This window comes from Pseudopipra pipra, chromosome 5 (genome assembly GCF_036250125.1).
Source record: "Pseudopipra pipra isolate bDixPip1 chromosome 5, bDixPip1.hap1, whole genome shotgun sequence".
NCBI lineage: Eukaryota > Metazoa > Chordata > Aves > Passeriformes > Pipridae > Pseudopipra > Pseudopipra pipra.
In genome coordinates this window covers 10,578,477-10,606,471 of record NC_087553.1, presented here as the reverse complement: position 1 = coordinate 10,606,471, position 27,995 = coordinate 10,578,477, and the positions used below count along the sequence as shown (strand labels likewise).

The 27,995-nt window shown below is 39.6% G+C and overlaps 1 long non-coding RNA gene across 8 annotated transcripts; it reads right to left on the bottom strand.

Annotated features, from left to right (window-relative positions):
* Positions 1–94: 94 nt before the first annotated feature.
* Positions 95–27,168, bottom strand: LOC135414098 (uncharacterized). 8 transcript variants are annotated; one of them, XR_010430575.1, is made up of 10 exons: positions 26,670–27,168; positions 26,459–26,557; positions 25,756–25,875; positions 16,338–16,768; positions 13,308–15,767; positions 10,429–11,580; positions 9,433–9,591; positions 8,107–8,713; positions 6,296–6,428; positions 95–1,397 (listed from the first exon to the last, which is right to left on the bottom strand). It is a non-coding gene; the product is annotated as an uncharacterized LOC135414098 (long non-coding RNA). The 8 variants fall into 8 exon arrangements; XR_010430574.1 differs by having other exon boundaries at positions 8,107–8,168; positions 8,506–8,713; positions 26,459–27,167; XR_010430578.1 differs by having other exon boundaries at positions 16,338–16,401; positions 16,709–16,768; positions 26,459–27,167.
* Positions 27,169–27,995: the final 827 nt, after the last annotated feature.

The following is a 27,995-nucleotide window of genomic DNA, read 5'->3' as shown; positions in this document are numbered from 1 at the left end:
CCATTCTTCAAGAAAAAAAATAGCCCCCTTTCCAGAAACGATTAATTTGGAGTATTCAATGGAGAAGAAAATATTTGCGTATCATGCTGCAGTTTTACTGGAATTCTAGCCATGAAATGTAAGATCTGCTTTAATTCAGCCAGTGCGCAGACACTAATCTTACAGGGAATGATTAAGCTGTCAGTTTAAGAATACAGTGTGGGATTTTTACAGTTTTCTTTATATTGTGGCATTTGGTTTAGTTCTGTATCTATGCAATTTTTAAGGAGCTTTATTGCTGCAGAGTTGGATCTAGAATATAAAGTACTGGTGGCTTTTATGAGCCTGTCTGGACTATCCAAACAAAAAAATCCTTGTAGTAGGCAAGTTTAAGGCACTACTACTCATGAATTTTAATGAGTAGGCCAGCATACATATGTAACACAGCCCTGTGCTGAATGGACTCATAAGTGTTTTAATGTGTTACCACTGGCTAAATTCTGAGGAAAGATAGAGTGGCTGAGACATGTGCTTTAGATCAGGATGACCTGCATTTTCTTCTCACATCTACAGTAGCTTGTTCTGGCCACAGTACTGTGTGTAGAATACAGGGCACCAGGAAATCAAGATGGCCAAAAAATCTAACTATATCTAGAAACCGTATTTCACAGTTGGTTTTGCCTTTTCTTTTTTTTTTTCCATAGTCTTAAATCCTAACCAAGCAATGACTGATGAAAATGTTCTTTTTGTGAGCCGCAGTCAAATGATCTCAAATGAAAATGAATGTCCATACCCTGGATGTCCCATTCATCTATTTCTTTCAAATGCCAAGTCATCTCTTGGTCCACAGAAAAAACATCAGCAAATCCAATAAGCTAAAATCCCATAAGTGTTTGTTTTTCAGAGTTTTTAGAAGTTCACAAAGACGTATTTCCAACATCTTCAAAAATACTGTTTCTTATATATCCATGAAATTATATACCTATGGAATACTGACTCCCAAGATAAACATCTACTATTTTGTTAAAGAAAAATGGTGTTTTCAGGTTTCCTGAGCACCTCATTGTTTCTTTTCTTTCCCTGGTGTCCCACTCCCTTTCCTTTCTACCTCACCTGTCACACATCTGGTTCTGGACCACTAAACCTGTGTGCATTTTAATCCATATTAAAGGAATAATTTTCTTTATATGAACAGTCCTGAGAATACAAAGTGTCTCTCACAACTGACTCTGTGTCCTGTCTGCTGTGGCTTCTAGAGCATGGTCACCAGCCAAACTCAGAGATCATATTGTAATTTTATGAGGCCAATGCTTTTTATTTCTTGCCTGTTGCTTCCATGTTCTCCCAAGCTTCCATGTTCTCCCAAGCTTCCATGTTCTCTCTTCCATTCTCCCAGAGAATGCTGGATGTAGGTAAACCTGAAAATAAAATAGGTCAAGGGGCAATGTTTTTAAAAGCAATAAGAAAGAAGCACTCTGTTAGAATTTTCCATTAAAGAATAAAACCCCAAACATAGAAAATATCTGTTTGCTGTTCAAACTTCTCTGATTCTAGTCCTACAGCAAAATGCCATGTAATAAATAAATAAATAAAGAGTAAAACTATTATTGAGAAAAAACAGAATATTCTGTGAAAAACTGGAAAAATTTAACAAAGCAATCTTGTGTTACCCTTTACTCTTCTTGATTATTTTTTTAATCTAGCAGCAAATACAAATACAAGACTTTTGATAGAATAAATGGTTCTACCCAAAGAGTTCAGGGATAGCAATGTATGTGTCTCTGAAACACAGAGAAAATTTCATGGATTAGTAGGTAGCTGAGCTGAAAATCCAGCAATAATAGGTAGCTGATACACTTGAAAAACTTCATGGAATTAGCACTGGTTTCAAGTGAGTGGGATCACAAAGGAGTAACCTGGTCTAGCAGGTGGCATCTCTGCCTTTGGCAGGGGGATTGGAAATGGGTGATTTTTAAAGTCAAGCCTTTCTATGACTCTGTTATATGCAAACTCTGCTTTAATTCCCTTTGATCCATGTCAAACCTATTTGAAGAACGCGCTTAACTCAGACCACGGAGACTCGAGCTCACAGTCGGATTAATCTGAACAGTCTGTCCTGGTTCCAGCCCGCTGTAGCAGTCTGTGGAGGTGAATGAGCAATCCAGAATCAGGCTGCTGAGGACTGGAATTCAGGAGCCCCATCCAGTGGTACCACTTGCTGGATATGCCTGGGCTACGAGCTGACCTGCCTGGGAGAGATACAACTTGTGCAGGGCACTCCCTCTTCATCCTCTCTCCATTCACTGGGACACCTTTTTTCTCCAGGAGGGCCAGTTGCTACTGCCAAACCACATGTTGCCTCTGAGCACCCTAAGCATGGCTTTGCCATGGCCAAGAGCAGCACGGTTTTGTCAATCCACACCCATGGCTATGAGGGGAAGTGGGCCAGAAGGAGCTGCCAAGGCAGACACTGCCAGCCTGCTGCAGGGCTTAGCTGCACACCAGACTCAGCCTTAGGGTACAGGGATGGGACCTCTCAGGAATTAACATCATGTCTTGCATGTGCAAGTCTCCTTCAGATCACTCTCCTCATAGCTCAAAAAGCATATGTTTGTGGTCTTGATCATAAGAAGATGTGGACGTGCAGTTCGGAGGGTGTGGAAAGCTGGTCACACATCTGCAGATCCTACAAACCTGTGTCAAAAGCTGGTTGTCCCAGAAATGGGCAAGGAGTTTCCTGAATCACCTGTGAGTGAACTAGCCTGAGTGTCATTAGCAACCCAGTGGCAACACCCCACAACTTAAATTCATTTATCCTTTTAAGTCAATTCTTCTTACGCTGCTTCATCTGATCATTAATTGGTGTTTTTTTCAGCTCTCCTTGCAGCCTTATTTTCCTCTGAAAACAAGGTCAGATACACATCTGACAAGTAACTTATGCTTGCACAACCATAGAAGTACAGATGTGAGTAAGTCAGGCTGAATATCTTAGGTGAGGGGGTAGAAGAGAGGATACATATCTAAATCATACATCGAACCCTAAGCACTGTATAAATTAGTCTACACGGTTCACTCCATCTCCCTATGCCACTATCTGTCATGTTAATTAGTGGGGAAAGACAAGAGAATGTATACAAAAGATGCCAACAAAATGTATTTTTTACCTGCTATCAGGTGGGAGTAGAGTTTGAGAAAAACTTCAGGCAATACAGACACAGCTTCCTAGGCAGACAGCTCCAGGTTGCCAGGGAAATTAACTGAAAACAGCGCAGACAGAGGCTCCCTAGACTGCCTTCACTTGGTGATTAGGTTATTTTAAGTCTCTCAGGAGATTCCATTCCACTTAAACGTAGTGCGATAAGAGACAATTAGTGATCCTCTGAGAGCGGTCATGTCTGGAATAGCAAGCAGCACACACTTCCCCTTCCTTCCCAGTTTGAGATTTGTGATGCCCGTGACCTTCACTACAGAGCCATGCCTTGTAGGCAGCAAAGGGGAAGAAAAGAGCTGAGGCACAGTGAGTTTCCCTCAACAGCAGAAGGAGATGAGCTCTGGCACCACTGAGACTCACACGCCCAATTTTGCCAAAAACCAGGTACGAAAAGAAAAAGAGGAAAAATAAACATTTGTGACAATCACTAGTCCTTCCTTACACAAACTTCCTAGAAGCTCAGCTGTGCCTGGTTACAGGTGACACGGTCCAAACTTCTGCAGAGGGATTGACCCTGCTCTTCTGGAGAAGACACTGAGCTGACAAGCAGTGGGGTAATGGCCCGTAATGCCCCACTGTTGCCACTTTTTCTGACGGCTACAAACTGGAGGCCATTTCCCTGTGATTGATTTTTTTGGAGCTCAGACTGGCTCTGTTCGTGTTCCTCGAAACTGCGTCACTGGGAGCTGACCTCTGGATCCATTACAGACTGCAGCTCCTGCCGCTGGCAGAAATCAATGCCCAGGAAAAGCTTTGTTCAGTATAGTTTGTAAGTGAATGTGTTGAATCCAGAGTACAGCAGCTCTAGTCAGTCAGGTAATACAGCTGCCTGCCTCTCCCCTTCTCCCCCACTTCAAACCCAGTTTTTTATTTGCAGTGGACTTTTCCACAACTGTAGCATAGAGGAAGGGCAGTGAAATTATGCATACAATTACTGTTATACTTACCTGGATACAAAACTGTTACAGAAGACAGAATAGAACCACACTTAGAAACAAGAGGAATAAAAAGTGGCTTTATTTCCCTTTGTCTCTGTGAAAGAGCATATCATAGAATCATAGAACCATAGAATCACAGAATCAGTTGGAAGGGACCTCTGAGATCATCAAGTCCAACCCTTGATCCAACACTGCTGTTTCTTCCTAATATCCAACCTAAACCTCCCCTGGCACAGCTTAAGACCATGCCCTCTTGTCTTACTGATCGTTGCCTGGGAGAAGAGACCAACCCCCACCTGGCTACAACCTCCTTTCAAGGAGTTGTAGAGAGTGATGAGGTCTCTCCTGAGCCTCCTCTTCTCCAGGCTAAACAACCCCAGCTCCCTCAGCCTCTCCTCATAGGATTTGTGCTCAAGTCTCTTCACCAGCCTTGTTGCTGTTTTCTGGACCTGCTCCAGCACCTCAATATCCTTCCTGAACTGAGGGGCCCAGAACTGGACACGGCACTTGAGATGTGGCCTCACCAGTGCTGAGTACAGGGGAAGAATCACTTCCCTGGTCCTGCTGACCACACCATTCCTGATCCAGGCCAGGATGCCATTGGCCTTCTTGCCCACCTGGGCACACTGCTGGGTCATGTTCAGCTTCCTGTCAATCCAAACTCCAGGTCCCTTTCTGCTTGGCTGCTCTTTTCCCAGACCCAATGTAGGCAACAAAAGCAATTTCAGGGGCATAACAGGGGATTCCGACACTGAAAGGGACTCCAGGGTGCTATGAAGGTGCTGGAGAAGATGACGTTACGAAGAGAAGGTAATGTCTCTTAGTCAATAAATCAAAGCTTGCCTACTAGATACCTTGCCTGAGACATCACTGGGTGTGGGGGAAAGATGGTGAAGGAAAAACAAACAGGAGAAGATGTCTGCCTAGAAATTCTGGCCAATATGCCCTCTTGAAAATGGAAATTAATATGCCAGTGAATCATACCTCAGCTGAGAGGACCTCTGCTGTCAGGCCAGCTGCAGACAGAGGGAAGAGCACACCAAGTCAAACAGAAAGCTTGACCCAAACAACGAATACAAGAGCCAACACTGCAGCATTCAGGTCATTGACCAAATAAACCCATAAAAAGGCAATGGTACAAGCAGCAGTGGTTTATGTATACCTCACACTGGTGAGCTGCAGGACAGCAGTGGAGACAAAACTAAGGACAAGTGCAATTCAGTGACAGGAGACATAGCTCAGACTGGGCCACCATCATGATGACCCAGAAAAATCCTCAGCCATCTGCTGATGTATCACAAGAGAATCATGAGAGGTGAAATGCCCAAATGCCCAACAGAATGCAGGCAGTAGCTACAAGATAAAAACAAGATGTTACTCTTGCAATTGCCAAGCAAACCTACACGTGTTGCAAATTCAGTTTTTTTAAAGAAATGTGTACCAATTAATCCTATATCCCTTGATATGTTTGGTTATAGAGGATGCCTGCAGCAGGCAGTATCTAGCAGCCTGTGTTGACTACAAGCATTTCCAAAGAGAAAAAGACTTGGTAGACAATCCAACCCATATGCACCCTTAACTAACTCAGATTTTCTTTCCACCCTGCTGAACGTTCAATATGTACTGAATTTAAGTTCTGCAATAAATCAAAGCAATTAAAAATAGTTAACAGTTGTGTTTACATGAGAACAAGAATTTTGAGATAATTATTCTGAAAGTTGGAAGTGGAACCAAGCAATCTGTCTAATTAGCTTTAAAAACGTACTCCCGCTTTTTGGAGTCGAATTGGAAAGGATTTGAATTTCTGAAAGTGTTGCTCAAATATTTAAGCTTTAACACCAGTCTGAAAGTTCAATATGTGTCACAAACCACTGTAATAATAATGATGGTGATAATAAAACTTTGATAGCAGCCATCTGCCCATTCCAGACAGTTGAATCGTTTCCAGTGCTCCCTGAGAGCCAGGACTGACATGGATTTTTATACACTATATCACAGACAGTATATGCAGGGTCTGCAGCCGAGACCTTTCTGTAATGACGTCAAAGAGGCTGTGCAGCCAGCTTTTAAAATTGCTGCAGGCTCATCCTAATGACATTAGGATATAACAGATGAGGAAAGGAAGATATGTATATCAACATTACAATAACAAGCAAGGACAGCTCACTTTAGCTCTGGAGGCAGCACTTAGGTTATCCTCCATAGAGCTGCTCTCCAAAGTTTGCGTCAGTGGAGGGGGTGGGGTGTGAATTCCATGACTAAGGGGCATAACTCAGCTGGAGAACCTTTTAGTGTGAAGCCTGGAAAAAAAAAATAAAAGACATCGGAATTATTAAGAACTTAAACAAGAAACTGGAAAGAGACTTCAGCAAGGCATTTCGGTTGTCTGCTTGCAGACATAAGGGTCAAGTGCACTGTTAAGAACAGTCTATAAGACACAGCTAAGCAGTTCTTCCAAAAGCAAACAAAAAAATCTCAAAATACATTGATCGAACAAAATATTCCATGAGCAGTCACAGACCTCTGGCAGGGCTGCACAATGGGTCAGTTTGTGCCAGCCCTGGTGATAACCTACATACAGTCACACTTATACATGACCATGTCTGAGCAGAAGCTTTACTGATACCTAAAAGAGGGACAGGGTAGCCAGTTTTTTCCCTAGAAGTCCAAAAGCTGCATCTCTTCTGTGATGCACCTGGGTCTCAGCCCTCTGGATAAGCCGGGAAACTCATATCAGGTATTTATAAAGAGGCATGGAGAATCCCCGTTTCTTTTCAGAGGGCCAAGAAATCTACTTGGACTTGTCATCTGCCTGGGTTTGTGCAAAGCATTTGACACTGTCCCTCATGACATTCTTGTCTCTAAACTGGAGAGACATGGATTTGATGGATGGACCTCTGAGTAGGTAAAAAATTGGGTGGAGGGTTGTCCTCCAACAGGTTGTGTTCAATGGTTCAATGTACAAGTCAAGAGCAGTGACGAGTGACGCTCCTCAGAGATTGCTATTGGGACCAGCACCACTAAACATGTTAAAATGTTAGATGTTAAAATGTTTGAGATGTTTGTTTAACTGTTTAAGGTGTTTAACAACTTTGTCAGTGACATGGACAGCGGGATCAAGCGCAAGTTTGCTCCCAACACCAAGCTGTGTGGTGAGGGTGACTGGAGAGACTGGAGGGAAGGGATGGCATCCAGAGGGACAGACATGAGAGGTGGGCTTGTGCAAACCTCATGAAGATCAGTAAGGCCGAGTGCAAGGTCCTACACCTGGGTTGGGGCAATCCCAAGCACGAGTACAGGCTGGGCAGATTCTATGAAATAGCAGAGTGTGAGTCCAGTTGCAGGTATTAGAGGAATTAATTTAAATCAGGACAGATTTCAGGAAGTTTTGATGGAAATTTTTTGTATTTTTAAAGTCCAAATCAATAAGTGGCTGACAGATTTCTGAAAATGAGCACATCTGTGTGCTGTGACAGGGGAAAAAAAAGAAAAACATACTGAATCTTTACCAGTACTTATGAAATAATTATTTCCTAGTGCAGGTGGGTGCTCCATTTCACTGCATGAAATATAATTCATGGAATTTTGCCATTTGCACTCAGTAATTACTCTTAGACTATCGGTATTTGTATGAAATATGTTAAGAAATCTGTATTATTTTCTTTACCTCTAAAATATCTTGTCATTTAGACATTCATGCTAATAGCATGATGTGAATATTCAGAGTTTTGTTATCCTCTTATTTAGTTTTTCCTTTATATCTTCAGTCTACTTAGCAGTACTTACAGTACTCCAGATGTATCTCTCAGAATAGGTGTAGTGTTTAGCATAATTATACTTATCTATTATTATCAGCATTAAAAAGCTAAAGTTTAATTTACTCCTTGTACTGTTACTTTCATCTCTTTTTCTGGAAACCATTAAAAAGAATGTCTAATTGCATCATAAAACCCTGGTTTTAAAAGTACTTTTACTTACTGTGGATTCTTAGACTTGAAAGGAGCATTCTGGGGACTTTTAAAGGTTCTGGATCTTTAGACCTGAGGAATGAAGAACAGAGGCATTACCACACTGGAAGGTACCAAGTGTCTCCAGGTACTGTATTTCAGTGTATGGTGCAATAAGATGGAATATTCAGAGATATGGGGAATTATGAATACTTCCCTGAGGTTAATTTAAGGTTAAAAAATTTTGGAAATCTATCTTTTGAGGTAATTGTAGCAGCACAGAATGGCAGAGTGCAGCTTAGGCTGGCAGTGCCCTGGGGGCTGGGGGCTTCAGGGCGCCCCAGGGCAGTACAAGCATTAAAAAGTGCCTAACACAAGTCAGATCATAGTACAGTGAGGAGACCTTCATGAAACCTGGATGACTGCTCACCTGCCATTTCTGTGGTCTCACCTGCATTCCCCCCTGCTGGTATCTCTACAGCACTCTCGGTCTGCTTCCCCCGTAGACTTTTCAATTTTACTTCTTTACCTCCAAAATAATCATTGTTGAATTTGTTGCTTTTAATCAAGTGCTGTGATTATCCCTGATTTACTCCATAACAACCATATTACCTGATGGAAAGGTAGTGTAAAAAGACCTGCAAAAGGTCAGAAAATAAATAAATTAACCTAAGGGAACACCTTCCCAGGATCAAACTACTGCAAATGTTTTCTTGTCTCCCTCTAGTTATTACCAGCTGTTCTTTGTCTATAAAGTCATCTCATTCAAATACTTCATGCTGATGGTAGTGTTGCATGGTAGAAGTAGCAAAATGTCTTCCTTGCCTTGTGCTTTTTCTCTGTAGTCATATGATGTGTTAAAACAAGCAATTCAGGAAAGTCTTAAGGCCCCCAGGGTCTGCTGAGCTTGTAAGGCAGAAAGCTTAGTCTGATTTTCGAGATAAACTAGAGCAATGGCAATTTTTTTTATGGCAAGCAATGATTCTGATTGAAAATAATTTTAAAACTCGGGTAAAGATACAGAAAGATACAAATAGAAACTAAAAACATCAGAGTTCGGGGTGAAGATTTTAATTGGGTTTAGTTCTGGTGAGAGGTTATGCCAACATAAGAACTACCCCCTAAGGTGTGTGGGAAAATGAAGAAGAGCTGAGGATCAATGAGCACATCCCTTGCTTGGTGCCACCACTGCATCAGGCCTGGGGACAGAATCTCAGCTGGGCATAACACAAACCAGGAAGCCTCCTGTGAGCCTGAACCTCTTCCACCCCTTCACTGAACTCGATAAAGTGACTGAAAGGATGAGCAAATGTTTCCATGATGACACTTCCACCGATCCCCTTAAAAAGACACTCACTTGATATTGGTCTCAAAGGACAGAGATAACCCAGCAGTTGCAAAGCAAAGGTCTCAGACAAGTACTTGGCTGCTGGACTCAACACTTTACTGTCAGGATTCCCAGATGTTCTCACAGTGTGTCTGCAGCTTTTGCAATCTCAACCGCCAGACTTTTTTCCTCAAAGAAAAGGGGGAAAGGAACTGAAGGGATTAGGAATTCTGAAGAGAGGAAATATCAGAGCAGGAATATAAATACAAAAAGTGAATGGTGCCTTTGCTGACCTGAGAAACATTAAAAAAAGCAGTACCACAGCCAATGCACATAAGCCAAATATTGCCTCATGTGATATAACAGATGGAAATACACTATTTTCAAAATTTCCAGGGGGGGGAAATCTGATCTTTGGGATAGAAAGCAAAATCCAAGCTTTGGGATAACCCAAACTAAGCCTTGTAAGGCTTATGCAGTACTCAGAGGTCCATTTTTCCAAGTTAGAGAGGATGATTTGGATATTTGACAACTTGGATCTCTGATCACTCACTGTTCATATGGACACAGACTGCTCATACAGATCACGAGTGGGCTTAATATCCCTTGAACCCAAAGTCTACTAAAAAAGGAAGGGAAAAAGTAGCTACAAGACTTTCAACTTCACAGCAGTGAATTGGCCTGTTAAGTGTTAATTCAGGGATACTTTAAGAAACATCTATAAATTTTTAGTAAATTTGAATCAAGATGTAATTTTTGTAGCTAAAAGCTCTCTCTAATCATAATTCTCATAAATATTCATGTGATCAGTGTTCTTTTATTTTTCTGCCCATTTAAGATTCTGATGTCTCTCCTGGGATCAACTACCTGCCAGGATGAATTCCATAAAAGAATTCTAAAAATACTGATAATGTATAGAGATAGGATTGCTCAGATGACCTTATTCAGCACATGTCAATATTAGATGAGCAACATTTTTATGTTCACATTTTTACTAAGTCCAGAAATGCATATTTTAATAAATACCTGATGAAAAGCATAGCTTATTTCCCAATTTCACAAACTCATTTATCATCTTCCATTATCCTGAAAGGTAATAAATATGAAAAATGAGGCTCCTATCAGATGGAGTAATGACAATTCTTAGACAACTATTTATTTAGTAGCTTATATAGCTCTTTTTACACATTGCAGCATTTTTCCATGTAAAACAACAGCCAAACCTCTATTTTTATTCCCAGATTTTCAATAAACAACTGTTCTTTCAATTCATTATCAACACCACATAACAGGCAAAAATGTTGAACCCATAATAGCAGGAGTGATTCTGGTCTCATTATTTCTCCTTTTTTCATGACCCATTTTCTTCTCTCTCCCCTGACCATCCATAAGTCACTCCTGCTTTATATTACTATTTTCCCGGGGGAAAAAAAAATATATTGAATTGGATTTTTAAAACATACATTTCAGACAAAAGAATCTTCTGACATACACAATGCAGGCCAGAATTCAACCCTGCTTTTATGATTTTATAATATATAATAGAAGTATCTGACCTATGAGTAGCAGTGGTGGTAGGGTAAAGTCAGCACAAGATTATTCCCCAACCCCTCTGATGCTACTTACTAAATTGGACAGTGTGACAAAGTGGTTTTCTTACACAGCTTCCTTAAGTTGCTGGTTTGGAGATGGCAGCATTGGGCTGACTGAATGAAACTGTAGTTTCCAGGACTCATTGCTTGGGGCTATTTTCCTGCATTATGGTACTGGGATATATCCTATACCGTGAGAATAATTAATTTTCTCTTATCAAAGTCAATCTGTAGCTCATTTTTATCTCTTCACCAGCTACATATAAATAATTGGTCCTGGCAGTGCTTCAAAAAAAAAAAAAAAAATTTAATATCTTACCCATATGACAATAAAATCCAGATGAATACCAGCTACTTCTCAACACCTTTACTCTCAGGGAAAGAAGAGGAACAGAATGGATGTCCAGCATGCTCCAGCCAGCTCTGAATGATCAGCAGACCTGAATGATCAGCAGGACCCCAGAGTATGCCATGCAGCACTCTCGAGCCTCAGTAAAGATCCACATCCAACCTGGTATTGTTCATCAGACTGATGGCAGCTCTGGCACTGAGTGTGATGTTTCTGAACTTCTACTCTTCCTGTCACCTACAGAGGGTCAGTGGCAAAAATATGCACACATCCTTAGAATCTTTCTAATGCAAAACTCACATGGATTTATCTATTTTAGGGGATCATTATTATGTTTTCTTTGTCTTATAATTTTTCATGTCATTTTTTTTTCAAGTTAACACACGTATTCACTGGAAAATAAACTAAGAGGAGAAAAAGTGTTGTATTATAGACTACTTTCAAGAGAGTTCTAGCATACAAGTTCTACTTTAAACCAAAAAAAAAAAGTTTACATAGAAATATCTTTCATTGTAAGAAACCTTGCATGATGCACATCAAAATGAAAAAGGGTAAAAAGCTAGTTGTAACTCTAATATCATTCTCTCCTATAAAGACAGAAAGAGTTTAGGGAGGTTCTCTTTTGCTGAACTTTTTGATTTCTTTATTGCTTTAATACAATCTGAACTCTACAGTCTTTAATGAAGAAAAAGCACTAATTTATAATTTGAAGCAAAAACATTAATAATTTGGCCCCATGTTTGAAAGGCATTAGGGATCTTCTAATATTTTCTGAGGACTCATAGGCATGTTATGGTAGGACTACATAAACCAGACTTCCAGTATGGTATTATTCAGATGAAAAGATTACATATTAATTCTCAAAACACTTCATAGGTGAAGTTTTGTAGAAAGAAAAATATGATTAAGAGATTTGTTATCTGTATACTGCATTTCCTGAAAGGCTAGAGAGTGATATTTTTTTCCTCCCATCATAAGAAATCATTAATATAAAATAGCTTTTTTAAAAAACACATAATTCAATTAGAAATCACTCTAAGTTGTTGTGTTCTCTGTTTTTAATCAAGGGGCACCAGTGCAATAAAGGCAAATTACTGATTTCTGAGACTGAATTATCAAGAATCAAACTGAGGAGACTTTCCTTCTACAGAAGTAATATTAATTGTTGGCAATTATGGCAGAATTATAGGTTCAATTTTTTTTATATATAAAACCTTATTGAATTAATTGAACCATATGTACTGCGTCATAATGGGAATCATCAATAAACTCTTAGGGAATATTTATTTCATTTCTGCACTGAAGGTTGTTGTAAGAGCTCATGTTATTCAGTTTAGGTACAGCTGCACAGTATTTGGTTGTTTTGCCTGGGTTTGTTACTCTTATGCCAGGGGAAAGAGACCATTATTCACTAACATTTTATAGACTGTTTGTACTTCAAATATTCTATGTCAAAACTAATTTAGTAAGCTAAGTTCAAAGGAAGAAGAAGGTTAGTTCATCCTAGGAACTGAGGTTAACACTTAGGAACCTCAGAAGGCTGCATAGGGCTGGTGACAATTGACAGGGGATTCTCAGAACCACTACAATCATCTTACGAGCCCAGACCCCAAAAGAACTGCACTTCACTCTTCCCCCTTCCTCCAACCCCTGATAGGAGCCTGAATCTAAGGGCTCAAGTAGGTCTGGCAACTCAGACTGGCAGGTTTCTTTATGGCTTCAGACATCTGAAGAGTTTTTGGCAGCTGTGGGCAGCAGCACGGCGCTCTGCCCCGGCAGGAAACAGCCAGGCAGGCAGGTACTGGCACCTGTGATCCCACCATGTCTACCCCTGCCAGTGGACATCAGTCTCACCAAAGCAGCAATGTGTCTGTACAGCTAATTGGATCCAAGAAGGTCAGCTTAATTCCTTCTTTTTTCCCCCTCAATTTTTAGCTCAACAACAAAAGATAAAAGTGTTTCACCTTAGTCTCACGTTCACACGTGCTTGTCACCCAAGCTCTGACAACCTCATTTTCCTTCTTCCAGATATCTTCTTCAATGCTTTTCTCTTTCTGCTGATCCCATCCTCTGCAAGCCTACTGAAGGGATTAAATGATGGATTAAATAACAGTGGAACAAAGGCAATGTTTTCACACCATTACTCTTCTTGTTACATGTTCTCTCTCTTTCCCTATTGCCCTTTGACACAAACCAAGGCAGCCAAGTGAACACGACCTTTGGAGTACTGAACATGACTTTTGGAGTATCACCAACACAATACCAAAAAGCCCCATGAATGAGGCCCTCCTGTATGTCAGGTTCTTGCTGTAGCACTAGAGACAGGGAAGAACAACATTCATTAGTTTATTAATTTTTCTGCATCGAGATAAAACACTCCTACATATATCAACAGAGCAGCACAATTGGCCTCTTGTCCTACAGGCTCCCTCTGTGCACATACCAATAGATAACATAGCCATGTGTCAGTGTGCACTCACTTCTACTGTGATCTTTCTATGTATTGCTTGACACTTTGAAAGTGCTCCTTCCAGTAAAGACTCCCAAAAGCTTGAGCAAGGCAACTTAACTTGGTCTAGCTTCACAGATTCTTGCAATTCTGATTTGATTTACTCTGCAAACACAAAGGAAATAAAATTACAGAAGATGACTCCACAGCTTATTTTTACCTGTGTCACAACTTTAACACAGGAAGAACTGACAGAAGTGTTTTTTAGCTTGACCTGTCCCATGTTTAGCTCATCTGGGCTCACTCCAGTAGTTGGATAGGAGTAAGTGTGCTGACTAATGGGGAGTAAGCCTATTGTAATCCTTTTTAAACATCTCTGACTGAGCCATTTGATCCTACTGCTTCCCTGGAAAAGGCATGATGCCGTAGTAACAGTTCAAACCAGGTTGCTTGGGGAAAACACTGTAACTTACCAGAATTGAAGGCAGTTTTGGCATCAAATACAACAGATTTAGTAAGTGTGACGTGCAAAATAGCTGTGAAAGAGCTGAGGCTGTCGAAATGAATGTTCACAGTAACAATAAAAATCAGTTCAAGCCATTTTGTATAGAAACCTATGACACTCAGAAATTCTTTCAAAAGGACAGGGCAGTGAATTTGATCCTTGACCATATCCTAGGGAAACACTGTGCTTATTGGTGGCTGACACATTCAACTGTGTCCATCATAGCATTGATTCCAGAGCATCACGTGTAACATCTGGTCAATCTTTTTAGGAGCAGTACATCCAAATTTGCTACACATAATGTAACTAAAACAAAAATAATCTGTTGATTTCCTGTAGGAATAGCAAAGCAAAAGTTTTTCTTCGTAAGCAGACAGATCAAATTGCTGGGTTAAAAATTATTTCAACTCTATTCATTTATTCTGTTGGCCAACCTCTTCCTCCCCATCCAGCCAAGGACTCATTCCAAGCTCTGGATAAATCGTTGGCAGCCATTTTCATGACATGGTTGGCTTGAAAAGGCACGGGAGGAATTCCAGCACTGAGAATTCAGCTGCAGGTGGAGGAGCAAAATCTGGCATATGCAATGGCTGTCATCTCCACACACTGGCATTTGCAATCTATTTTTCTGGCTCACAAAAAGTTGTGTGATCATAAGCACTTAGTGTAGCACTCAATTACTGCTTACAAGCAACTCCATCACTGCATGCACAGCAATATGACTGAAGCTGTTGGCCTGTCTTTGAAGCAAATCCTTAGGAGTGGCAAGCCCTTAATCAATTCATACTTTTTTCTGTTGGTGTCAGCATTCTTCTGGAGAAAGAAAAAGGTGCTTCAATTCCGTCTCTTAATGAACAGCTGAGAATCTCTCCAAAACCACAAAAAGGTGCATAGCTCATAATCAGCAACAGCCTCTTTTCATTGTAATGGATGAATGTGGAGTTAGACAGTAGTTGCTTGATATTTTTGAATGTCTCTGTATGGTGGCAAGACTTCTCTAAGGATCTTCCTTGCTAACAGTCAGTAAGGCATTTTATGGATTTCTGACTTCTATAAAATAAAGTTGTTATCGTTGTGATTAGAGCAATAGAGGGGAAGATTCTCTTCCCTCAACCTGCTTCCACTCTCACCTGTACAACCCAGTATGTGTATAACCTTCTTTTTTTGCAAGAGCACACTGCTGATTCCTGTTCAGTTTGTTGTCCACTAGGACCCACAGGTCTCTTTTTTTTTCAAAGCTACATTGTCCTCCAACCTGTAGAGCTGCATGGAGTTTTTCTATCTAGATGAACTCAACATCTTTAAATCCATATAACCCTCATGTCCTTCAGCGTGATGTTAAGCTCCTAATGTTGTGGTATGTTGGCAGATGAAGATCATATTACAGTTTACAAAGGCAGCATTCATATTTCTTCAGTCTGAGTCATCTTAATACATATTCAGGCTGATTCAGTGGTTAGGTCCTTTTTACTGCAAACATAAACATCAGAGAATTGATTTAGCAAAGAGATGACACTGAAATGCTTTGTCTTGATCTTAGCCTCAAAGCACTTCAGTTAAAATGCTTAGCAACAAAGCACATCTCAGCAATAAAGGGAATGACGTTCCCTAATTTTCATTTGAGAAACTGGAATCTCTGAACAATGAAAAATGGTGTAGGCAATAAAGGAGCCTTCAGCAAGATTATGATTTTGCTCTTAAGCACAGCAGGCCCACAGTGACAGTATAATGGCAAATATATTGGCTTAACAGCTATTTTTTGTAGGGGATTGCCTGTCTTGTTAGCTCCAAGATAACACAATGTCCTCGTGATTAAGATTCCCACAACACTGTCTGACTTAAGGCACACTCCTCAGCATGTTCCCATCAATGCTATATCAAGTTCTAGGTGAACTGCCACTCAGATCCCTCACAAAGGCTTTCTCCCAGAAACCTCTCAGCTGTATCGAGGGTGGGGACTTACGTCTAGAGCTCATCCACACACTTCTCATGACCTGGAAACTGGGTATTGAGCGTGTGGAGCAAAGGAGCCTGTCTTACCATCAGCAGTGTGATCAATGACACAGAGACAGGGTCCTCCTGGAACACCACGACTGCTGCTGCCCTGCAAACAGAGAGTGGGAGGACCTGGGTCTGCTCTGCACCCTGGGGGCACAGGGCTGCCTCCCCAGCAAGTCCACCTGGCACACAGGCAGCCTCCTGCGCCCCCTGAAGGCTCTCCAAGCCTTTGGCTCCTCTTTATTGAGGCAACAAACTAGCTCTGTCCTTCTCACAGGAACAGCAGTACTTCTGTTTCATGCCTATCTCTTTGCAGTGAGAGCCAACACAAATAACTGATTGTTCTGCAAAGCAGAAGGGTGAAAGGCTACATTGGATCAAACCTTGGTGGCATTGGGTTTGTAGCTACTCACCAAGGAAGCCTGGAAAACCAGCTGATGAAGGAGTTGGTGGCACATTTAGGGCCATAAAGCCTAGAAAGACACTTAGTATAAGAAGATGTAAATCAGCTTTCCTATTGAAGGTTTGTCAAAATGGTAGACCACAGTGAGGAAATAACTTGCCAGATTGCTTCCCACCATCTCTAGTAGGATTGTAGGAAATCATCTGTGGGGCCTTGTCCTTGATTAGTCCCTAAATGTTAATGTACTAGCAACAGCAGAAGGTTTTACTGTAGAAAAAGAAATACTTGGGCTTACCTCTAGACAAATAGAAATACCTCAGAGTTTTTGTTTATTTTTTTTCTTGAATTTTAGAGGATTAAGAAGGGTTGTTTTCATGTCATTTTGGAAATAGCAGATCTTATCTGATCTTATCTGGACTGCTGGCAATTGACCATAATACTTGTTGTGCTTAATGTGTAACCTAAGAACTTCGAAAGGGACATACGTGTTTGGAAACTAATGCTAACCTATTAGTGAGGTAAAATTGAGTTAAAAGTGAATAATTTTTAAGTCTTACTAGCACCTCAGTCCTTTAAAAGTCTTTCCAATTAAAAGAACTTCAATTGCAGTATGAAATAAAATGCACGGGAATTTGCTTCTACAACGAGAAAAGTAATTTTTAACTTTTGAAAGAAAATACCAATACCAAATAGAAATTATGCAGCAAAGAAATTATGTCATCTCTTGTGGGAAGAGAAATCCAAGAGAAGACCTTTGGTATAATTTTGAACAATGATTAAAATATGTCAAAGAAATGGAACATGAGAGATATCACAGTGCTTTTTGCTGCTATGCACCCTGCTCTGACACAAAAGTGCCACATAAAAATTGCAAGAACTAATTCCTTACTGCTAAAGAGTTACCATCTTTATAGCAACCAAAATTTTATTTCACCTGATTGCCATGGACTATGACCTTAGTTCTTTCATTCCAATCTCTTATGCCTCTCTGCATTAGTGATAATCATCTCCCCTCCCATGAAAAATGGACCCTGTCTTCTCAGGATCACAAAACAGAGGGCAAGGGATAGATAGGAGTCAGAGGACAAAGCAAACCCCATGCTCTTTGCCCCAGGCTGGGTCATATATTTTTTGATTCCTTGTGATTTATACTGCTCAAATACCTCATCAATATATAAGAAATAAAAACAAGAGAGGAGTTACAATAGGCCAAAACCAGAACTCCAAGTACAAATTCCTGCAGATTATTCAGACTCCAACCCCTGAATCATAAACCAGATTCATGGGTTTGGCCCCAGCCCCTGTGCAAACAATGCAGAGGTCCCTCTTCCAGTGAGGTTCAGCTGTTGCCAAAATCTTGAAGGAACAGTCTGTCACTTTTCTGAGACCAAGATGAGTGATGAAACTTTCACAAGGGAGCAGCTGACCCACATTGCTCAAGAGGAGCACTGTCCCAGAAGATGAGCATAAGAACAGGACTCCATTTAAGATGAGAAATTTCATCAAGACATTTGCCAAGTGCTTTGACTCACACAAATCAGAATCTGTCCCTGGCCCTGACTTGGCCATCAAACCCACATTTTGACATATGTCTAATTCAGACCTCAGTGCTGCCCACTGGGTCTACCTTTACACAACACATTCATCGTTTCTGGTGAAACTATGGGAATATAAACTGTGTTATTTCTTTCCCTTGTACATAAGGTAACAAAAGAGGAGGATGGGAAGAAGAGTCGGAAATGTTTTCTGGCTATAAATAGAATTCCTTAATTGCTTAGCCTGCTTCAATTAGTCCATTGCACAATTACAGTTGTCAGTTCTTCACTCCAAAGAATCCTTCTGAACTGCTAATCCAGAACTATGATTTAAACAACGCAGCATTAAGAATTTCCGTGTGCAGCAAAACACAGCCAATTATAATCAACACTGGCAAATTCTAATTTGACATTAGACATAATTAACTACATGAGAAATTACCCCTATAATAATATTCGACAGGAAGAATGGCAACTTCAGTAACTCATGCTCACTATTAGGTGTAGTCACAAAGTTCCTGTTGGCTCAGTGATTAAGTACCTTACACAGAGGCCAAAGGCCCAGCCTTTGGATTTTTGGGTAGGCCTAGGATTTTTGGGTAGGCCAGGTATCTGTGGTACTTAGTTTTTGGAAGTGAAAGACTTCTTCTGTCATCTCCCACTGCCATAGAGGATAAGAGGTTCCAGAAGCAGGAGCTGAATACTAGGGGCAGACTGAAAAGAGCTTATGGCACAAAACAGACCCTTCATTCTGGACTCCTAAGCATCTGATACAGGAGAGAAAGATTAATTCAAGTGTGCTCTTGAAGTTTTGGCAGTCTTTCAGCTTAACATCAGGAATTGAATTTTCTCTTCAGTTTTGAAAATTCTTGTCCAATTTTACGGCCATCTTCTCTCTTGCTTTACTTCTGACAGAACAGTTTAATCTTGGCCCTCTCTGCCTGAGGATATGGTCACTCAAAGGTGTCCTGTTAGAGCAGTTTAATGAATGACAACTTCTCAGCCTAGCCTGGTAAACCTTGAAATGGATTTTGTGGAGCAAATAGTCTCTTCTGTATCCAGGTCTTCTCTCTGTTGCAATCTTAGCTATCCTTGCTATACCAACAGTGGCTCAGAGGTCTTATTTTATCTGAAAAATGTAACTTGAAATAGGAACTGTTCTATCAGCTTGCTAAGCTTTGGAAACCTAGTTAACCCGAATCAAAGCTAATGGATATTTTTGCAGTTTTTGGATTAGCCTGGGCAAAACCAGAACAAAATGAAGAATTACATTAGGCCAGTCAACAAAGAGGGAAGGAGAAGGGATGCAAGTGGCAGTACTGAAACCTGATATGCCAAATTTCGCAATCATGATTGTTTCAAAGAGTTGAGTGTGACAATCAGTCCCATGTGGGAAGTCTGGTGACAGTGACTCTCAGTGGCACAGAGAAAACATTGTGACATAAAATACACTGTAGTTCTTGGCATCCTCCACTTTTGTATAGCATTGATAATAGTATTTCCTCACACTTGTATTCTGTAGCTTGAAAAAACATTATCAGAAACCTTCAGGATGAAATCCTGGCCCCAAAAGTTTAGCCATTCCACTTAAGAGAGCCAGAGTTCATATTTATAATCTTCTCATTTTCTGTTATCGTGCATTCTTTTTCAAACTTTCCTTTTTCCATTTAGAAAGTGCTCTTAGGATAACAAAGCAAACATCCAGTGGATATAGAAACCTGACAAGGAGCAAGCCTTTTGCTCTAAAAGCAATCCAGACCACTAAATTTTTCATTAATTAGCATTTCTCAGAAAGTTACTGATTAGCCGCCCAGCTGTTTCCAAAACTTTAGTCTGAAACAGCCCAATAACTACAAAAACAAGTTTTCACATTTTTAAAAGCTAATGGCTCGCAGCTTTTAGCTTTTGCATAGGCCAAGATGACCAGAAATAAACTGGACAAAAAAATGAGCAAGGAAAGCAAAGACAAGTTGCACAAGGAACCACTTCAGAAACCACAAATGAGAAAAATAAAATAAAAATTAAACCCCTGTAAAACTGTGCCCATCACTTCTTGATGAAGGACTGGTTTTTACTGGCAGTACTAATTCTTCTAAGGTTAAAATACTGGTAGATAGTACCATACATATACATGCTTATGATATCTTCAGCGTTGCTCCTGGAGATAAATATCATCTATGATCCAAAAAGCATTTTGGACTGAGGATAATTCACTGGTAAGCAAACGTGCATTCTGTAAGAACAAATGTAGCAAAACAAAACAGCGACAGAAGCTGTAAAAAGAACATGTGACATCATATTACCCCTATAAAATGAAGTCTCTGTGTTAATTTTACTCACAATACTATTATTTGACATCAGGACTGAGGAAAAAATGCATCACGAACCTACTCTTTTTTGGTCCACACATAAGGCCTATTTTTCTGACCTTGCCTTCTTTAATAAATACACAGCTACATGCATATTTAAAATAACAAATTAACAGGACACTTCACTGCACACACTTACATCCCTGGGGAGAAGATGAGAGTACAAACAACATGTGACAGATGTTAATCACATAGCTTAATGCACTATTGGAAGTGGGTCAGCAATAGCAATGAAGAGCACCCCACTGGAACAATAAAAGGATGGAATAGAATTAGAATCAATTATAAACACCTATAATACAACTGAAATGTGAATAATGAATTTGGGTTTTTTTCTGTTATATGAGAAAGTTAGTTTTGAACATGGGTTTTTGGTGGAAGGTGTCCTCTCTTATCTTAACAGCTGGTGTCAAAATAAATATTTAACTTTGCAATGACAATTAACTAGACCTATTACACATGGAGATGTGGTTAAAATCAATTGGAGAGGGAAAGCAAATAAGAGATTAATTGATCTTATTAATTGCATTTTTCAAACAAATGGTCATTTTCATAAAGATATAGACCAAAGCCAGGTAGTATCTTTTCACAGGATAAGGAAGACCTTAACAAAGAGACATCTAACTTTTTGTAATGACAATTTACATTTAGTTTGCCTCTCATTGAATCAGAATTCGAGGCAGGAGTTCATTATTTCTCACTACAAAAAGCCTCATAAGCAACACTAAAACCCTTTGCTGAGGTATCAGCAACAGCGGATGGTAGGGAAGATTAGAAAGATGATATTTTTATGTCAAGTAATTTTGGTCAAAGTAGAATTCTAGGCAGCACATTTTATGCTTGCTAATCTCATGTCCACCATGGCAGCTACATCTTTTCAGATAACTATGACTTTTGCTCCATCGATTCACTCAAATTTTAATTTCAGTTAGCAGTCTTGTTTTATGAACACATTTTGTGCTGCCTTTTTGCACTGAAGATAAAGTTCAAGATGCCTGTAAAGGAATGGATTCTATATTTTCTTCTATCTATTTGCATTGCCTCTTAAATATGAGTTCACTGAGCAAGAACTGCTTCTATGTATTAAACTAATGCCTAGAATAACATGACTATGATTTTGACTGGGGCCTCAGACAATTGTAACAGAAATAAGAAACAACCATAATAAGTACTTTGGAAGAGCCCTCCCTTTTGTAATCAGTCCTAAAGGGAAAGGACTGTGCAATTAGAAAGACATTTTATCCTACAATTCTGTAGAATAGAAAAAAAAAATGTAATATTGACACATACATTGGCCTCCTAAACCAATTTTGATGACTGCAATTTTTCACACTGTGTGCAGCAATAACATTGCAAGATAGAGTTAAATAAACTCATATGAAATTTGACAAAAAAAATAAATTACTGTAGTTCCAAAGTTCCTTAAACAAATAGTTAAAAAAAACTTAAATCAAAATAACCAGGCATAACTGCAATATGACAGTAAAAAAAATGCAATCTAAACATCTCAATTCAATAATATAGTACAAAAAGGTAAGCACATAACTCAGGAAATTAGGACTGCATTTCTTCATTTTAGAAATTCTCTTATTTGCACTATCAATCAACTGGAGACTTAAAAAGAAATGATTCTTCCATTGTATAGTGTGTCCTTAATTTGTATGTATACAAACCTCTGTGATTTAAGGACAAGATAAAGAACATAGATGATAGTAGAGCTTATGCTACTGCTGATTCCTTTTTTAGTGAAAACGTACAACCATTTGCAACCACATGCCTAAATCCTTTTTCCCACAGTCATTTCTGCAGCAATAGGCCGTGTGCTTTTGTTTTTCTCCATACACATAAAGTACAGTAATTTAGGAACAGCCTGACACTCATATTGAAAACATCAGTAACACAAAATTGAGAGGATCAATGCTCCACAGAATAATATAAGGCCAAGGGACCTATGGAGGCCATCTGGCCCAACATTCTGCTCAAAACACAGTTGATGTCACTGTTTAAACTGCTCCAGTTTCTCACTGTCTCTTTTACGAGGGTGGGTTCTAAGTAGGACATAGTGCCTTAGACATAGGTGCACAAGATCCAAGCTGAGGGCTGTGAGTACTTCACAACATAATATCCAAGCAATTTTCTTAAGAAGACTTTTAATCTGAAGACATTTACACTGTGGCTTAATTTTGCACAAGGTTAAAATGCATTTAAAGCAGGGCTGTCCACAAGCGTCGATTCAGCCTTGCCTGGAAATACTTTCAAAATATGTCCATCAGGACATCTGGGCACAGCTCCCTGCCTTCCCACAGGAGAAGGTCTCCAAAGGGATGAGACAACTCAGGGATTTTATCACAGAATTGTTTGCACAATTCAACCTTTCTAGTCTATGTGGTGCAATGCTGCAAAGGACGTGCAGGTCTCAGACCATGTGGAAGGCAGACCAGGCACTCACTGATCGGAGGAGATGAAGAACCAAAAAAAGCAGGCACCCTCCCACAGGCACTTCGGGGCAGCAGCTGCTTCCCTCTGCCATATTGGAATTGCCAGCTCTCCAAAAGCAGGGAACATGGTAAGCAATGAACAGGAAACAGCACTACTTGTGTTGGCTAAGTGGCAAGTGAGTCTGTGTTTTGCTGGAATGGGCTTGCAAGATTAAGCAATGAAAGAAGGTCGGGGGGTGGGATGTGGAAGGGAAAAAAAGTACTGGTTCATCTTGTAAAACTACCAGTTGTTTCAGACAACCTTTTACTACCAGGGCAGCTGCTGGTCTTCCCCAGTGTAAACATGGTGAGGCTGATTTCAGTTTTAAGCCTGAACAGAGCTAAATGTGGTGGGATCTCCCACACAGGCTGCCACGGGGACACCAAAGGGGTTGTGCCATAAAGGCACTTGCTTTGCTAGAAGAGCTCCTGCAGGAGGGTGACCTATGAAAAAAAGCCCCAGTTTGTTTGTTATACATCTCTTAAGTATCAAAATAAATCATTTAAGGATGCCTTGTACATTCAGTGCTTTATGTTTCATGGTTTAGAATCATAACCACTTTAACTAAATGTATTTTAACAGATAGGGACGACAAAGAAAATTCCATTTTGAAACTGAGTCCCTGAGCTCTCCTGCCACGATACGGTTAAGTATTCACTACATAGCTGTTTATATCATTTAAATCTTTGGTGTATTTTATTTTGTATCAAAGTTTTGCAGTAGATTGAAACTACTCATATTAGTCTTGGTAACTCTTGAGAAAAATGTCAAAACAAAATGTGCTGGAATTCAAGAGGGATTATAAATACACAGAGGGATAAGATAGGAACTAGCTTAAGCTTTAACTATCATATGTCGAAAGTTATTTTCTAGTGGGTTTGAAGTATGCTACTTCTTCATGTTTTTTAGTCCAGGATCGAGATTAGGAAAGTGTTAGAGCACAGAAACAGCTCAGGTTGTTTAATTGTAGTACTCTACAGGGTCTATAAAGGGAGAGAATGCATCCACTAGCAAAAAGCCTGAATCCAAAACCTCAGATGCTTACAGGCCCAATTCTGGAGGGCAGGTATGAAATTTAAAACAAAAATTTTTATCCAAGCATAGCACTGACACTGTGAACTTCAAGGAGAAGGATTTTGAATGTTCTGGGTGCCAAGTTCCTTGTCTGCCAGTATCAGTGGATGCAAGCAGTCAAGTGCCAGTCTTAGAAGTGGTGGGTTATTAAATTATTATAGTTCAAAACTTCGAATTTTATTTCTCTCTCTTGAGGTTGTGTCAGGAGGTGCTTAGGATGTTTGGGCTGGCACTCACTTTTTCTGACAGAACACAGCTCCATGCAAACTTTCCTGAATAAAACCCCCTGAAAAGATTGGCTCCAACACTTCGAGTTAGTGTTGTGAGAGAGGCTGAACCATGTCTGTCCTGCAATAAAGCACATTCTCATTACTTTAAAAGGGTAACCTCATAAATCGCCTTCTTTAAAAAGACACCCAAAAGAAAACCCCTGTGGGAGACTAATTGACACTACAAACACACTAGATGAGCAATTTGGGAGAAGGAGATCTAACAGAGAGAGAAACATTCCAAGAGATGGTAATAGCCTCAATTCCCACCTAAACTAATTGCAAAAAAAGAATTGTCCAAGAAGAAATAACTTCGACTGCTATTTCACTCAGTGCTAGAGAAGCAATTTAGGGTGAAATCATGTGGTTCCAGAAGACAAGGAATATTCTTACTGATTCAAATATTTCAGTTTATAAAGATATGATCCTCTGTCTTTTTGATTCTGGCATTCTTATGAGTGGTGTCAGTAGAGCTCTTCAGTAAGTGGTTCCTGTCAACAGTCTCAAGCAGTTCAAGAAAAAATGCTCAGAAATAACATTAGAGGTTGGAGAGAGAATCATGACTGTGAGATGTCAACACAGAAATAAGCTAGAAAACAACCTCAAAACAGCATGTCTGAGGTGACAGCAGGGGATTTATTCATAGGTCTTGACTCTCTGTTTGCAACAAGAAATCGTGGTGGGAGGGAATTGATAAAGTAGGGAGCAAACTGAGCTGGGAATCGTGAACTTGGTTGTAAAAACATATAGTGGTTATGCTTGAGTAAATTGAAATCTCTTCTGTTCTCAAAACAGCAAAACTTGTGGAAACAGTGAAAATATATTATTATTGAATTTGCCAATTCATAAGAACCCATGTGAACCAGTTACTCATTTTACATATCAACAGGCAATAATTCTACCACATCTCAAGCAATTTACCTACTACCTAATAATGAACACCCTCTGAGTTATCTTTGTTAGGTGCTGTGAGCAATTCTCCAACCATTCTCTGATCATATTCTTTCTTATTATATATGAAAATACTTGTTCTTAAGAATTATTGCCAATTCCCCCTCAAAAAAGAAAAGATAAAGAGAATTGTCTGAAGCTCAGGTAGATAAAACTGCTTTTGCTTTAAACAAACTATTTCCAGTGTTGAAAGTGTAAATGCTTAATAGAAAAGAATCATCAGTAGTGCCCATACATTAATGGTTATCCAGAGTTTCCAAAAGGAGGAACCATTAAATAAAAATAATACACTTTATAAATATGCTTTCAAGTTAAAAGAAAAAAAAATATCAAATACATGGCTGGAGTACTATGACATTGATGAATGCAATACAAGCTTACCTAGACAGGCTAAATGAAGGCACTAGTCCAGGTTTACAAAAGCATCTGAGTTGGCCATCTAACAGGATTTTGGAAAGAAAGATGTAAGCACAGGAATTCTCCACCATTCTGTCTGCTTGCCTAACATTAAATAAACAAAAGATCACCTGTATTCTGAGGTTGTCTAGTTTCCAGTGCCTTACAATGAAACTTCCATAAGTTTTCTTCATAAATCAAAACAGAATGAGAAGCATTTAGGGAAAACAGACAATTGTATCCCATCAGACTTAGGATTGGTACCAACCCTGCTATCTTGATCTGTTTTCTCCAAAAAGATAATTATTTTTTCTCTTTCCTCCACTGTATGTTCTGAGGACAAAAGCTCCTCTACAGAATCCAAAGCAAATCACAATATATCACTTAATAGCTGTAAAATCTGCTTAGGAGTCCAAATTCTCATAACCTCTCTTATGTGACAACACCCAGTGGCTTCTGTAGGACTGCTAATGTAACTGCAAACTGAACATGCTCTGAAGCCACAGCATCCTTTCAGTTCTACATAAGATTATTTCTTGAGCAGTTTTCTGTACCTGTAGGTATTCTTTACTTACTCCCATTGTGTGTTAATTCATGCAAAGCCCTTAGTTCAAGTCACTGAGTCAAATTCTGCAGGGGAAATTAAAGGCTACCAGCACTAGTCTGCAAAGATACACAGTATACTCACAAAAGAAGCCATTCAAAAGAGGATCTCAAGTTTGCATGGCCTTATCTCCATCTAACTCCCCATATGTTCTTTCCAGGAAGGAAACAGTAATGCCATGCCCTGAAACGACACAGTGGTGAAACATCTGTAAGTTCCTGAAAATCCTGAAAAGAGCATTCCCTGCCAAAGGATGTGTGGAACCAGTTGGAGAGCATGGACTTGCCTGTGATACCTTGAAATTCTTCTGGAATCCTGACCTGCAGAGTAAAGTCCTTATTGAGTTTCCATATCTGAGTTCAACTTTTGCTCAGCTGGAAATCAGCCTCATTTTACTGTTTTCCAAAAGGTGTTGGATCCAGACCTGGGCTTTTCGAAGAGCAGAAGAGCTACTACTGGAACATATAGAAGGCTTATCAGAGAAAATAATGCTTAATTTGGCTTTACACTTTTAATTAACTCAATAAGGAAAAATTATACTATACCAGTTCAAACTGTACTGTTTGGCCAACGCTGCTGCTGACCTTTTATCTTTTCTTCTGTGGGGACTGACCATCTCCATGGAGAAACTCTATGACAGAGATAAGAATCATATAGCTAAAAGGCAAATGTCTAGACTTTGGACCCAATTTGTTTTATTTTAATATAGTTATTGCACAATTGCTTGCAAGTATCTTTTCAGTTCTCACAGCTCAAAGATTTATATCAGCCTAGTTAGCTAACATTCACAAGATACATAATGCTCATAAAAACTGATAATGATAAGAATGAAAAAAAATTCTGGGAGGTAAAGATGATTTTGCAGACACTATCTGATACTACTGATTAATATCTCTGTGTTGATACACTAATATTCAAGAAATATGCAAATTTTGCACAATCAGGAAATGCCAGGTTTATTTTTAAAACAATAATAACTTCTAAGGGGATCCAAAGCTCTTATGTCTCACAACTCTCAAGTGAGCTCAATTACATGAATCCCAAGTGGAGAGCAGTATAGTCTAGTGATGCTGAGCACAGTGTACTTCCTCTCCTTTTCAGATACAAGATATTTGCTGTCCTTTATCCTCTCTACCTGCTGATATGAAAAGCCCTGGCTGTTTTTCTTTTCATGAAGTACTGACTCTGCCTTTGGATGCTAGACATGGAGTCTGTGCACCTTGGACTCTCTTGGAAGAGTTGAATATCTGAGGCTTTTTGAGCAAATCCCTCTGTGGATTTGTGTCTAACAAACTGTTCTGAAGATAAGACTGCAAATAAACAACTTGAATCTTTTGGCACCAGCAATGGCAATGTCTGTTTAATATGGTCTTTTGAAGACAAGAGAGTTTCTCCATGTTGGGCTTTGGATCAAATTCTGTAACTATTATATGTAAAATAAAACCATTAAATCTGTCATTTTAGACTAATCTAAGAAGATTCCAGCTTTCACCTATGTCCATTTATGATGCAATTTATCAAGGTGAAAGCCATCAAGGGTGAAATTAATTTTAGGAGAAGTCTAATAAAGTTACAACCACATGTTTAGCCAAGCTCAGATGGCCTAATGGCAATAACATAA